This window comes from Podarcis gaigeae, assembly GCF_964106915.1.
Source record: "Podarcis gaigeae genome assembly, chromosome: 7".
NCBI classification, from domain to species: Eukaryota; Metazoa; Chordata; class Lepidosauria; order Squamata; family Lacertidae; genus Podarcis; species Podarcis gaigeae.
Genome location: NC_139683.1, coordinates 10,106,251 through 10,119,912, shown reverse-complemented (window position 1 = coordinate 10,119,912; position 13,662 = coordinate 10,106,251). Strand labels below are relative to the sequence as shown.

General features: G+C 45.5%; 1 long non-coding RNA gene across 1 annotated transcript in view; it reads left to right on the top strand.

Moving 5' to 3' along the window:
• LOC310849341 overlaps positions 1-13,320 on the top strand; it is a 462,163-nt gene extending 448,843 nt beyond the window's left edge. The window contains exon 2 of the long non-coding RNA XR_014566877.1: positions 12,908-13,320. This is a non-coding gene — a long non-coding RNA (uncharacterized lncRNA). The remainder of the gene's footprint in view (positions 1-12,907) is intronic.
• The last annotated feature ends 342 nt before the right edge of the window (positions 13,321-13,662 follow it).

Genomic DNA, 13,662 nt, shown 5'->3' with positions numbered 1-13,662 from the left:
GAAAAAATGATTAGTGTGATTGTTGTTGTTTAGTTGTTTAGTCATGTCCGACTCTTCATGGCCCCATGGACCAGAGCACGCCAGGCACTCCTGTCTTCCACTGCAGTTTGGTCAAACTCATGCTGGTAGCTTCGAGAACACTATCCAACCATCTCGTCCTCTGTCGTCCCCTTCTCCTTGTGCCTTCCATCTTTCCCAACATCAGGGTCTTTTCCAGGGAGTCTTCTCTTCTCATGAGGTGGCCAAAGTATTGGAGCCTCAGCTTCACGATCTGTCCTTCCAGTGAGCACTCAGGGCTGATTTCCTTCAGAATGGATAGGTTTGATCTTCTTGCAGCCCATGGGACTCTCAAGAGTCTCCTCCAGCACCATAATTCAAAAGCATCCATTCTTCGGCAATCATCCTTCTTTATGGTCCAGCTCTCACTTCCATACATCGCTACTGGGAAAACCATAGCTTTAACTATACGGACCTTTGCTGTCAAGGTGATGTCTCTGCTTTTTAAGATGCTGTCTAGGTTTGTCACTTTCTTCCAACAGATTAGGACAGGGGTCGGCAAACTAAAGCCCGTGGTCCAGATGCGGCCCACCAGGCTCGTTAATCCAGCCCGCAAACCTTGCGAACCCTGCCACCTGCCCGGTCAGTCCCCGTGCTAGACTGGCACGGCGTGGAGGCCTTGCCATGTGGAGACTGACTTCCGTGACATTGGCATGGCTTCGGATTGGCTGCAGGAAGGTCCTGCAGCCAATCCGAAGCCGCAGAGACCTCTGGGCAACACCCCTTCCTTCCTGCTGAGGCGACCGCATATGGCCAAGAGCCGAGTGGGAGGAAGTGGTGGCAGCGGGGAGGCTGCCTCCGATGCCCAGGCCAGTGGCATGGGCTCTGCACCCCATGAACCCTTGGCTGAGGCAGAGGATGATGACGACGCTGCTGAAGATGCGGCGGTGTTGGTAGTTGTGGCGTGAGTGGCAGAGGAGGGGTCTTTTCAGGAGAGGGTGGGTCCAGCCCCCCACAGGGTCTGAGACAGTGGACCAGCCGCCTCCTGAAAAAGTTTGCTGACCTCTGGATTAGGACATTAAAGGCTGTTCTCATGCCATCAAAGAGCTTAACAAAAGATAAGGAAAAGAAAGGATCGGGGGCAGGAAGGATAACCATGTCAGATCGCTAACTCCTCAAAATACAAATATCTTCCAGCTAGACTGCTCATATGCTTTTGAATTATGGCGCTGGAGGAGACTCTTGAGAGTCCCATGGACTGCAAGAAGATCAAACCTCTCCATTCTTAAGGAAATCAGCACAGAGTGCTCACAGGGAGGACAGATCCTGAAGCTGAGGCTCCAATACTTTGGCCACCTCATGAGAAGAGAAAACTCCCTGGAAAAGACCCCGATGTTGGGAAAGATTGAGGGCACAGTTCAAGAAGGACACTGACAAACTGGAATGTGTCCAGAGGTGGGCAACCAAAATGGTCAAAGGCCTGGAAACGATGCCTTATGAGGAACGGCTAAGGGAGCTGGGCATGTTTAGCCTGGAGAAGAGGAGGTTAAGGGGTGATATGATAGCCATGTTCAAATATATAAAAGGATGTCACATAGAGGAGGGAGAAAGGTTGTTTTCTGCTGCTCCAGAGAAGCAGACACGGAGCAATGGATCCAAACTACAAGAAAGAAGATTCCACCTAAACATTAGGAAGAACTTCCTGACAGTAAGAGCTGTTCGACAGTGGAATTTGCTGCCAAGGGGTGTGGTGGAGTCTCCTTCTTTGGAGGTCTTTAAGCAGAGCCTTGACGACCATATGTCAGGAGTGCTCTGATGGTGTTTCCTGCTTGGCAGGGGGTTGGACTCGATGACCCTTGTGGTCTCTTCCAACTCTATGATTCTATGATTCTAAGGGCACGACAGAGGACAAGATGGTTGGATAGTGTTCTTGAACCTACTAACATGAGTTTGACCAAACCGCGGGAGGCAGTGGAAGACAGGAGTGCCTGGCATGCTCTGGTCCATGGGGTCACGAAGAGTCGGAAATGACTAAACGACTAAACAAGATTGCCCATACACCAGGTGCACTGGGCTAGGCGCTTGGCCTTCTCTTGGCTTCCTGTGTGGGCATGTGGGACACCACAGGCTTGTCCCTCCAATATTGGGCCTAAAGTGATTCCTCTGCATGGAGAATGCTATCAATGGCTACCAGCCACAATTCTTATGTTTTCTTGCCATGCAAGTTAATTAATTTACTTATGTAGCATACTACCCCAGCAGTAGATCTATCATTGGCTGGCTGGCACCAGCCTGTCTCGGGAGCTACAAATTATGCCGCAAAACAGCTTCTCAAAAAGTTTCAGAGCAGTGACTCATAGGTGGTCTGAGGCCTCTGGGTTGAGCAGAGCAGAGGTATAAATACTAGGTATTTGGCTTTCTGCCTTTGGCTGAAGAATCTCCTCCTACCTTCTCGGCCTCTCGGCCTTCAGCCTCTGACTTGAGGGATGGTACCCTGGGGGGGGACGGACGGACACACTCTGGGTCTGAGTCACAGCATAACTGCCAGCCGTCGCCGTCTGCTCCTGACAATTTGCAGACAACCCTAGGAGAGAACAAAGCAGCGTTTGCATTTCCATCATATGAGCTCTCATAGCTGGGTAAAGACTATCCACTGGAAAGCTAAAAGAGGAATACAGTAGTGTTAAGTGGATGTGGCTATTATATCTAAGTACTGTAATTATGGTGGGGTTTTTTTGAGGTTTTTAAAAAGTGAGCCATTATGTATAATTACAGAGGAGCATCCCTTAGCAAGGCAAAGAGATCTGTCCTCCTGAACTAAAAAATGCTATCTTTAACTCTTCGGAGATAACTATTGAATGGGAACGCGGCAAGGCCCATGAGAATCATAGCGTTTTTTCCCTTCATTGCTTCACTCGACTCTTCTGGTGAAAATTAAACAGACTGCTTTAATTAAAAGTCTGGAGCATCACCAGTGAGCGGACCAAAATGAAAGTGGCGTTTCAATTCAGAATCAAAAGGGACTTATAGATTTTTTTTCCACCCTTGATTACAAAGGCAGAAGCTCATTGGACAGCCCACCTTTTGCCCTTTGAGTGGTGAGGTGAAATGATAGTTAATTGCTACTGTTGTTGTTTTCTTCAAATGTCAAACTGTGTGGCAAGCAGAATTGATTTCGACTCGTCTGGTTCAGCTGGCAGGTGGTTCCATCCACTTTCTCCCTGTTGATACACACAAAAAACAACGTACGTGGCAGGGGCTGTTGATGGATCCCAACACTGCATAAGTAAAATAAACTTAACCACCACTAAACTGGGAGAAAATGGACGGGTTATGATGAAATCACCAGGGCAACAGAGAATCTGGAAGGACACAATCCAACCCACTGAGAACAGAGAAAGCTGCCTTATTCTGAGCCAGACAATGAACTCAGTGTTATCTGACTGGCAGCAGCTCATAGGATCACAGAATCCAAGAGTTGGGAGGGACCCCAAGGGTCATCTAGTCTAACCCCCTGCATTGCGGAAATCTTAGCTAAGCCACGCCTGACAGATAGCCATCCAACCACTGCTTTAAAAGGAAGGAGAGTCCACTACCTCCCGAGGGAGACTGTTCCACTGTTGAATGGATCTTACTGTGCTGGGCCCGGGGGTAACCCGAGAAACGCGGTCCAGGACCGATCCAGAATCCAAAGGTTCTGCTAGGAGTCAGTACGACAGGGCCAGGGCAGGACACAGGGCAGGAAACCGGGCAAGGACAGGTGCAGGATCTAGCATACAGCAACGTTGCTCCCGCAACCTGGGGCAGGGTCCGACAGCCTTTTATCTTTGTCGGGGTAGCAGCCAGTCCTGATCCCCCGGCGACTCACCTCCCTGTTTTGCCTCCTCCTGAGAATACTCAGGTCTCTCCTTCTCTCAGACCTTAGTCTCTGCAGCTCGGGAGACGTTGGTTACTAGACCCAGGGGCTGCCTCAGCCTCCCCTGACCAAACCAGTAGTGGAGCAGCTGTAAGTGATGGCCCAGCTGAAGGCAACCAGGTAATCCCTGCATCTGGAGCCAGGTCAGGCTCAGGCCCCTGACTCAGCCTAGCTGGTGTTTGTTGCAGGGGAACCTGTGCAGACTGGGGCTCTTCAGGATCAGGCCCCAGACCTGGTTCAGATGATGCCTGAGGCAAAGGATCCAGTACAGACTGAGTCTCCTCTGGTTCCAAGTCTGAGCCCGAGTCCCAGGCCATCACACTTACCATCCTGATGTTTAGTAGGAATTTCCTTTCATGTAACTTGAAGCCATTGGTTTGAGTCCTACTTTCCAGAGCAGGAGTAAACAAACTTGTTGCCTCTTCCATGTGACAGTCCTTGAGATATTTGAAGATAGCTGTCATATCTTCTCTTCTCCAGGCTAAACACACAGCAAGAGCTGTTTGGAACGGTCTCCCTGAGAAGTTTATGGACTCTCTGTCCTTGGAGGTTTTTAAATAGAGGTTTGATGGCCATCTGTCATTGATGCTTTAGCTGAGATTCTTGCATTGCTGGGGGTTGGACTAGATGGTCCTATGGCTCCCTTCCAGCTTTACATTTCCATGATTCTATGCTGGAAATAGAAGTGAGGAGGAATTAAAGAACCTTTTAATGAAGGTGAAAGAGAAGAGCGCAAAATATGGTCTGAAGCTCAACATAAAAAAAAACCAAAGATCATGGCCACTGGTCCCATCACCTCCTGGCAAATAGAAGGGGAAGAAATGGAGGCAGTGAGAGATTTTACTTTCTTGGGCTCTATGATCACTGCAGATGGTGACAGCAGTCACGAAATTAAAAGACGCCTGCTTCTTGGGAGAAAAGCCTAGACAGCATCTTAAAAAACAAACCTAGACAGCATCTTAAAAAGCAGAGACATCACCTTGCCGACAAACGTCCGTATAGTTCAAGCTATGGTTTTTCCCAGTAGTGTGTCGCGAATTCCTCGTGGCGCTTTTAGCAGAATGCTCAGAGTCCCAGGTTCTTTAGTGCAGTATTGTTTAATGGGAGCTAAATATATATACAAATATCTACAGAAGCAGTTCAGACAGAGTACCTGCACCTCGAGGCAAAAGAAGACTCCACACTCATCCACACTACCACAATTACTGTTGAACAGGCTTTTCTTTTAAACCGGTGACAGCCAATCACATTACTGCTGAGTCATTCCACACAGAGTATTGCATCAGCCTGTTGCAAACTGAAGCCTGCAGACTTACACAGCATCCTGTGAATCCCAACATAGTGATGTATGGAAGTGAGAGCTGGACCATAAAGAAGGCTGATCGCCAAAGAACTGATGCTTTTGAATTATGGTGCTGGAGGAGACTCTTGAGAGTCCCATGGACTGCAAGAAGATCAAACCTCTCCATTCTTAAGGAAATCAGCCCTGAGTGCTCACTGGAAGGACAGATCCTGAAGCTGAGGCTCCAATACTCTGGCCACCTCATGAAAAGAGAAGACTCCCTGGAAAAGACCCTCATGTTGGGAAAGATTGAGGGCACAAGAAGAAGGGGACGACAGAGGACGAGATGGTTGGACAGTGTTCTCGAAGCTACCAGCATGAGTTTGACCAAACTGCGGGAGGCAGTGGAAGACAGGAGTGCCTGGCCTGCTCTGGTCCATGGGGTCACGAAGACTCGGACACGAGTAAATGACTAAACAACAATGCTGGATCACAAGAGTGGTCAGTCTGACCCCTGTTGGAAACTCACAAGCATATGATCACTCTCCCCTCCTGCAGTTTCTAGCAACCGATAATCAGAACCATTAACCCCTTCTGGCCATGGAGGCAGAGCGTAGCCATCATGACTAGTAGCCATTGAGAGCATTATCCTCCATGAAATTGATCTATGATCCAACTTAATATAAGGCAGTTTCATAGGTTCCATCACTTCCCATCACCACTAATGAGTTCAGATGAGAAACAAAGTAGCCCTGTAAGAGCAATTCAAAGCATGTTAGAGGTGATGGAGTATTTTTAAATTGTACGCTTATTTCTTTACGGATCACTAAGGATCTAAGGATGAGCACTTGCTTTATGAAATTGTCTTTTTTTTTTAATGAAATTGTCTTTGATCTGGGGAGTGCTCCATTCAAAATAATGGAGTTTTTATATTCTGTTGGAAGCCGCCCAGTGTGGCTGGGGGGCAACCCAGTCAGATGGGCACTCTACAAAATAATAATAATAATAATAATAATAATAATAATAATAATAATAATAATAATTCAATGTTCCTTGAGGAGTTTCTGTTGTTCACTATGTTTTTCTGAAGTGGGGACTTTCCTGAACTATTCTGGACCTGATTTAGAGGCTGCTTTGGGTCATGACGGTCACCCATTGATCTCAATGGAAGCATCCAAGTCACCAATGTGCACTCACTCGTTGGTCCAGATGAATACACACACTGGGTCTTCTGGGCCTGGGTGATATAGCAGCAGCCAATCATTGCTCTTCTGCTTCAAGCCACAAGAGGAATACCGTATTGCCCCGAATATAAGCTGCACCCGCAAATAAGCCGCACCTTTAAAATTCAGGGTGGGGTGAGAGAGAGAAAGACAATACCCGAATATAAGCCACTCTCTTAAAATTGGGTTACTGGTTGAAAATCACTGCAGTTGGTAGAGTTGTAACTCCAAGCCAATTTAAGCCTTTGATCTTGCAAGCCCACAAAAGTTACCGTACAGTCGCTAAAAATTGAAAATCGCTATTCAGTTGCCACAATTCCGCAGGCACTCACACCCGTAAACGGCAAATGAACAGTCTCAAGCTCACAAATAGGCAATAAAACATTTTTTTTGGTTCCGTTTCACCGTATGTCTGTTTCAGCAGCGATATTGTAAAAGCCCATTTTTGTAAGGTCGCAAATTTAAGCCGCACTTTAACTTTTCACGGTCGGAATTTGGAAAAAGAAGAAGTGAGGCTTATATCCAGGCCAATACGGTAATAACTCTGCTTCCAGACTGCAGAAGTCCAAATGACATTCTGTAGCCAGGTGAATTGCCCCTCCTCCTTTTCCAATCCCAAATAACTTACATTGCAAACATGGGAGTGGTGCGAAAGGGTTAACTGCCCCCCAGTCTTGTTTGTGACTAGAACTCCCCACCCCCATAGTTGTAGTGGGTGGGTGATGCTTTTTGGGGAAGGAAAAGTTAAGATGATAGACTTTGACTGCGTTCATACAACGTTTTATTGTAGGATATAATAATAATAATAATAATAATAATAATAATAATAATAATAATAATAATAATAATAATAATAATAATTTATTTATACCATGCCCATGCCCATCTGGCTGGGCTTCCCCAGCCACTCTGGGCGGCTTCCAAAAAAATATTAAAATACTGTAATACATCAAACATTAAAAGCTTCCCTAAACAGGGTTGCCTTCAGATGTCTTCTAAAAGTCTGGTAGTTGTTGTTCTCTTTGACATCTGGTGGGAGGGCATTCCACAGGGAGGGCGCCACTACCGAGAAGGCCCTCTGCCTGGTTCCCTGTAACCTCACTTCTCGTAGCGAGGGAACAGCCAGAAGGCCCTCGGTGCTGGACCTCAGTGTCCGGACAGAACGATGGGGGTGGAGACGCTCCTTCAGATATACTGGACCGAGGCCATTTAGGGCTTTAAAGGTCAGCACCAACACTTTGAATTGTGCTCGGAAACATACTGGGAGCCAATGTAGGTCTTTCAAGACCGGTGTTATATGGATCAATGCAGACCAAGATTTTGCTTGTTCTTAGATAGAGCACCCCTAACCTAGATCTACTGCATATTTATTGCCCGTGAAATGCTCTTTTTGCATGCCCTTAAGTCCAACGGGGGCATAATGGTAGAGATTCCCACGCCCTTCCTCTCTATCAAATTGTCTGAAACATTTATTGTCAGCTCAGGGCACAACCAACTGCACAAATTCCAGGATCTATTCTCCAGCTTGCTTTAAAAGCAGAGCCCCTCACTGAGTCAGATTGCATAATACGCACAATTTAATTTTCGTATCAATGCATGTTTATTTATTTATTTTAAAAGCGAGGCAGGAAGACTAGGGAGCCAGAGGCAGCACACGGGCAATGAACTCTAGCGGCAAATCCATCTTCTTGCCGCCTAATTGAATAGCACCGGCTTTCAGGCTGGAAGGTCAAACGCTTTAACAAGGTGCTATGCTATGTGACGAACAAGGGGGGGGGAGGGAGATCGGCAGGATAATAAGAAACATGATTTAGCAGGAAAAGCAACTGCCTACGTCAATGGACTCAGCTATACAGCTGCAAATCAAACATTACGTGTGTTGTAAAGTGTGTTATACAAATGTGACACTAGATGGCGATGGTGAGCTATGGGAAATTCAATATTTTGAAACATTTTTTTAAAAAAGCATTTCCACAAAGCTTTTTCTATATGTCTAGATTCCACCTATGTCTGCAGCATTGCTCCAATACTTTGGCCACCTCATGAGAATGTTGGGAAAGATGGAGGGCACAAGGAGAAGGGGACGACAGAGGACGAGATGGTTGGACAGTGTTCTCGAAGCTACCAGCATGAGTCTGACCAAATTGCGGAAGACAGGAGTGCCTGGAGTGCTCTGGTTCATGGGGTCACGAAGAGTCAGACATGACTAAACGACTAAACAACAACAACAACAAAGGAAAAGCAGGACATTCCAGAATCAAATCAGAAACCAGTGGATCACAGTGGATTCCACAATCCACTCAGCATGCAAGGAAGAGCATGGAATCCTAAAGGTCTGGCATTCAGGCATCTCTACCCTACAGCATATCTGACATGGGTAAACCTGTGGTCCTGGCAAACTCTGTTTGGAGTTTAGTCATTGCAAATGCACATAACAAACTCTCCGAGTCCGGCACAATTCACTCTGAACTGAAGCACACAATGCAGCTTTTTATTTACCAACCGGGGGAAATATATATATATATATATATATATTATATATATATATATATATGTGTGTGTGTGTGTGTGTGTGCGCGCGTGTGTGTGTGTGTGTGTGTGTGTGTGTGTGTGCGCGCGCGCTAGGCCTGTTCAGTTCAGCTGTAATTGCAACCCAGTTCTTGGGGGAGGCTTTCCTGAACTGCCACAACAGTTTAGGCAGGTTGAGAGACAGACTCGGCAGATACGGCAATGATGGGCATGTGTTTTGTAAGGAGATCAGGTGAGGTCGCTGCATTGATTTCCACCTCCTCCTTACACCTTCCTTGAGCAAAGGAACTAGGTTGCAATTAAACAGCGAGAAGGAAGACCCCAGTAGGCAGAGGAGCCCAGTTCAGCAGGAGAGCAAACTTAATACTTAGCTGCTCAGCTCCTTCAACTTAATCCAATTATTTCTTGCTATACTCTCCGTGGCCAGAGGGAAAGGTTCTTTTCATCTTCAGCCTCTTTCCTACAGTTGCTTCTGACAAAACTTTTGGAAATGCTTCAAGCTTATATATGTGAGGAAGAAAGGAAAAGCGGAGTGATTGCCTCTCTGCCACCTATCCTGAAAGGTGCATTTCCTGCTCTTCCATCATTAGTCCTTTTATTTGATTTTACATTTCAAGCCTTCTACATTAGGTTAAAAAAATGGGCTCGTTTATTGGAACAGGGCTCCCTGGAACTTCTGTTGACCCCTATATATCCCAACCTCAAAGGACTGAAATAACATCCAAATGTGGAGCATTATCATTAGAGTTACCACCCTTAATTAACTGTGTTCATTAACCAAAGCATTAGATGATTAACTGTAACATGCCAACTTTAAGCCACTGGGCTGTAAGTTAAGGGTATCCTTGATCCCAGTTTCCAGAGCATTGTCTCTGTGTTACAGTGAAAATCAACAACTAAGAGTTCTGTGGCCCTGGGCATAGCAGGAGTGGAAAGGAATGAATTGGTGGGTCATTTTCCATCTCCAAAACCCTGCTAGCTCATGCCACTCAGGAAAGAGGCAAGGGACTCAGGTTTAGTTTCTTTTTCCATTCTAAGGGTTTTAGGACCCCTCATGGCATGGGTAGGCAAACTAAGGCCCAGGAGGTGGATCCGGCCCAATCACCTTCTAAATCCGGCCCGTGGACGGTCTGGGAATCAGCGTGTTTTTACATGAGTAGAATGTGTGCTTTTACTTAAAATGCATCTCTGGGTTAATTGTGGGGCTTTGGAATTCGTTCATTTCCCCCCTTCCAAAATGTAGTCCAACCTCCCACAAGGTCTGAGCAACAGTGGACTGGCCCCCTGCTGAAAAAGTTTGCTGATCCCTGCCTCAGGGGAATGGAAGGGCTTTGGATCAAATGGATCACATGTTCGCCTGTGGTCAGGAATGAAAATCTATCTCACTGAGATGGTGAGATGCTATTTTAGACCAAAGATTCACATGTTCACGTTTGTTCCACCATACAGAAATGTGTGCTGCATATAAGGGGAGAGAAATGTCATCTGCCTTTTGGCCCTCATTCAATTCAAAATATGGTTGCCTGAATTAGTGCTGAGCCTAAATATACCCCTTGTTTTTCAGTGTCACACCTCAATCCCACCCCATGATTGCTTCCCATTCAGGAAGCCTGGCCCTCACTGTGAATTGGCTTCATTTACCATCGGTGATGCCATCAATTATCCACCCCTGATTGGCTATTGCACATCATGACACCATCCCATTCACTATGTGATCCCTAATTGGCTGGGCTTCCCCATTCAACAGTTCCAGAATGCATTGCCCTCACTGACAGTTGGCTTCATTTGCCTTAGGACACAATTTAGTCAAATCTGTTTGTCTACCCAGCTTTATGATGTCACCCTATTCACTTCAGCTGACTAGGATCGCCTAGGGTACAGCTCCCAAGAAGGAAAGATTGTCAGAACAACAGCAGATAAGAGAAGCAATGGCAGTATACAAAATCAAAATGATGACCAGACTCAGAATTAATTGGTTGGACGAGGATATTTCTTCCCTTTCCAATCTACTACTTTCATCCCCAAAACTGAAATGAGAGGCTAATTGGTGTAGGGTTCTAGTTCTTTAGAGTAGCTGCTTTCAAACTGTGTACTGAATAAATCTTGGAAACTTGCATGCTTAGAACATTTAACCCACTTGCTCAGAAAAAAGTCTCCATGCGGTGTACAACAAGTCCAATCATATATCAAACAGGACCAACATATACACAAACCAACTAAAAACAAATATCCATAAATATCATAACTAACAACAAACATTTAGAGGAGGTGTAACTAAAGGATGAGTCTGGCTAGACTTCCTGAAACATAAAATATTTCAGCAGGTGTTTAAAACATTATAGTGAAGGTGGCAGCCTGACAGAAGCTTATCAGATATCTGTCAGTGAGAGATCAGTAAAAGTAGACAGGCTGCCTGGAAAGTTAGCCTGCCCACCAACTGTCACCTTTCCCTGCGATGAAAAGATTGATTCTTTTAAAAAAAGAGAGATTTAGATATGGACTGACCACACACACACACACACACACACACACACACACACGACTTTTATTAGTTTTACATAAAAGTTATACACCATAAACATAACATTTTTACATATTAAAAAAGGGTTCTTTCAAACTTTGAGGCCTCCTTCCTTCCCTCCATGGGTTCCCATTCTAAATTTTATTCCTGCATCTTTTACTGTAATCCAGGAATGTCCAACAGGTCTATCACGATTAACTGGTAGATCCCCAGGAGGTTTTGGTAGATCGCGGTCGATCGCTGGGTCCTTTTCCTTAGCATTGGTAAAATAGATTCCTGCCTCATCCCTCCCTCCACTGTTGCACGATCTGCAGAATGGAAGACGGAATTTACTCAGTTTCCCCAGCAATCTTATGGAGAGTGGCTGTTCCCCTTTCTCCCTTGAGCTCAGGTTTGAATTCTCAAAAATTGGGGCTTTCCTCCTCCCTAAATAAAACTCAACAGCTTTGACCTGAACCCCCCAAAAGGGGGTAGATCACTGTCAGTTTTTAATTCTGTGAGTAGATCGCAGTCTCTTGGGAGTTGGCCACCCCTGCTGTAATCTACCTGTTATATAATCATAGTATCCAAAATCCATGTTGCATTACAAGTGTCACTGTATTCCTGACAATGATTTCAACTGTTTACAGTGATCTCTCAAATATGTTAGATAGTTATTCCAGTCTTATAAAAAAAAATACTTGGTTTTCCTGGTTTCTGATCTTTCCTACCAGTCTTGCCATTTCTGCACATTCCATCAGCTTGGTCTAACATGGACCGACCTCCTGGACTAATTTGCCAATTGGAACTTCAAACCCTACATTGGGCAAAAGATCCTTGGATTGCAGGGGATTGGACCAGACGACCCTCAGGAAGAGTTTCCAACTCTTCAGTTCTATGATTCTATTAATGTTCTGATGCAGGTCTGGAGAAGGGACATAGCTCAGTAGCACAATATCTACCTTGCATGCAGAAGGCCACAGGTTCAACCCCAACATCTCCAGGTGGGACTGTGAATGTCCCTTGTCTGAAAATCCCAGAGAGCTTCTATCAGTCAGTGTCATCTCTCTTTGGTGATCACTCATAGCCGAGTAAGATTGTCTTCCATAAACACGGTTTTAACAATGAGTCCGTAAGTGACTGTGGAGGCCAATTCTGGATCCACACGTCCTTCCACAGTGGGGGCATTGGTTTCCAGGCAGGAGTTGATCATGGTGTGGATTTGCCAAGCATGCCTTCCTCTTAGTACGTTCTCCCTTGCGTCCTGAGTTTGAGTGTCTTCAAAGCCCTTGACACCTTTGGTAAAGGCTGTTCTCCAATTGGAGCCCTCACAGGAAAATGTTTCCCAATTGTTGGTGTTTATACTACATTTTTTAAAGATTTCCCTTGAGAGATTTGCCTTTAAATCTATTTTGCTGACCACCAGCATTACACTTTCTGTTTTCAATTTCAGAATAGAGTAGTTGCTTTGGAAGACAATCATCAGGCATCAGCACAACATGACCAGTCCAACAAAGTTGATGTTGAAGAATCATTGCTTCAACACTGGTGATCTTTGCTTCTTCCAGTACACTGGTATTAGTTCGCCTATCTTCCCAAATGATGTGTACAATTTTTCGGGGACACCGTTGATGGAATCTTTCAAGGAGTTGTCAGTCAGTGTAGACAATACTGAGCTAGGTGGACCAATGGTCTGGTGTATAAGGCAAATTCCTGTGTCCCTGGGAGACCAGCATTCAAATTCCTATTCACCCATGAAGTTTTTTGGGTGACCTCTACCTCTCAGCATAGCCTACCTCACAGAGTTGTTGAGAGGGTTGAGGGGCACCATGTACGCCATGTTGAGTATTAATAAATAATACTTTTGAAAGCGATACATTCTGGAAACAAGTTAATTTGTCCGTCTCTGCTCAAAAACTTCTCCCAGAATTCCTTGCACCACATGCAGGGATTTCATGATCCAGCCTACGGCAGTTTCTCAGCAGGAGCTTCCATCAATGTAGAAAGGGTTGTCAGACGCTGTGGAGCTTGAAAACCACTCCTTTTTGGAGGAAGAAATGGCTCAGCGGTGTGTTACTTAATTCCTGCAGCTTCAAGAAGACCAGGTGAAAGGAGCTCATATTGGAAGTTGTTGCAATCTGACAGTGATTTTTATTCCCAAACTGTCAATTTGTCTGGTGAGAATCCTGGAAGCCTCAGCATGTCATAGTAAATT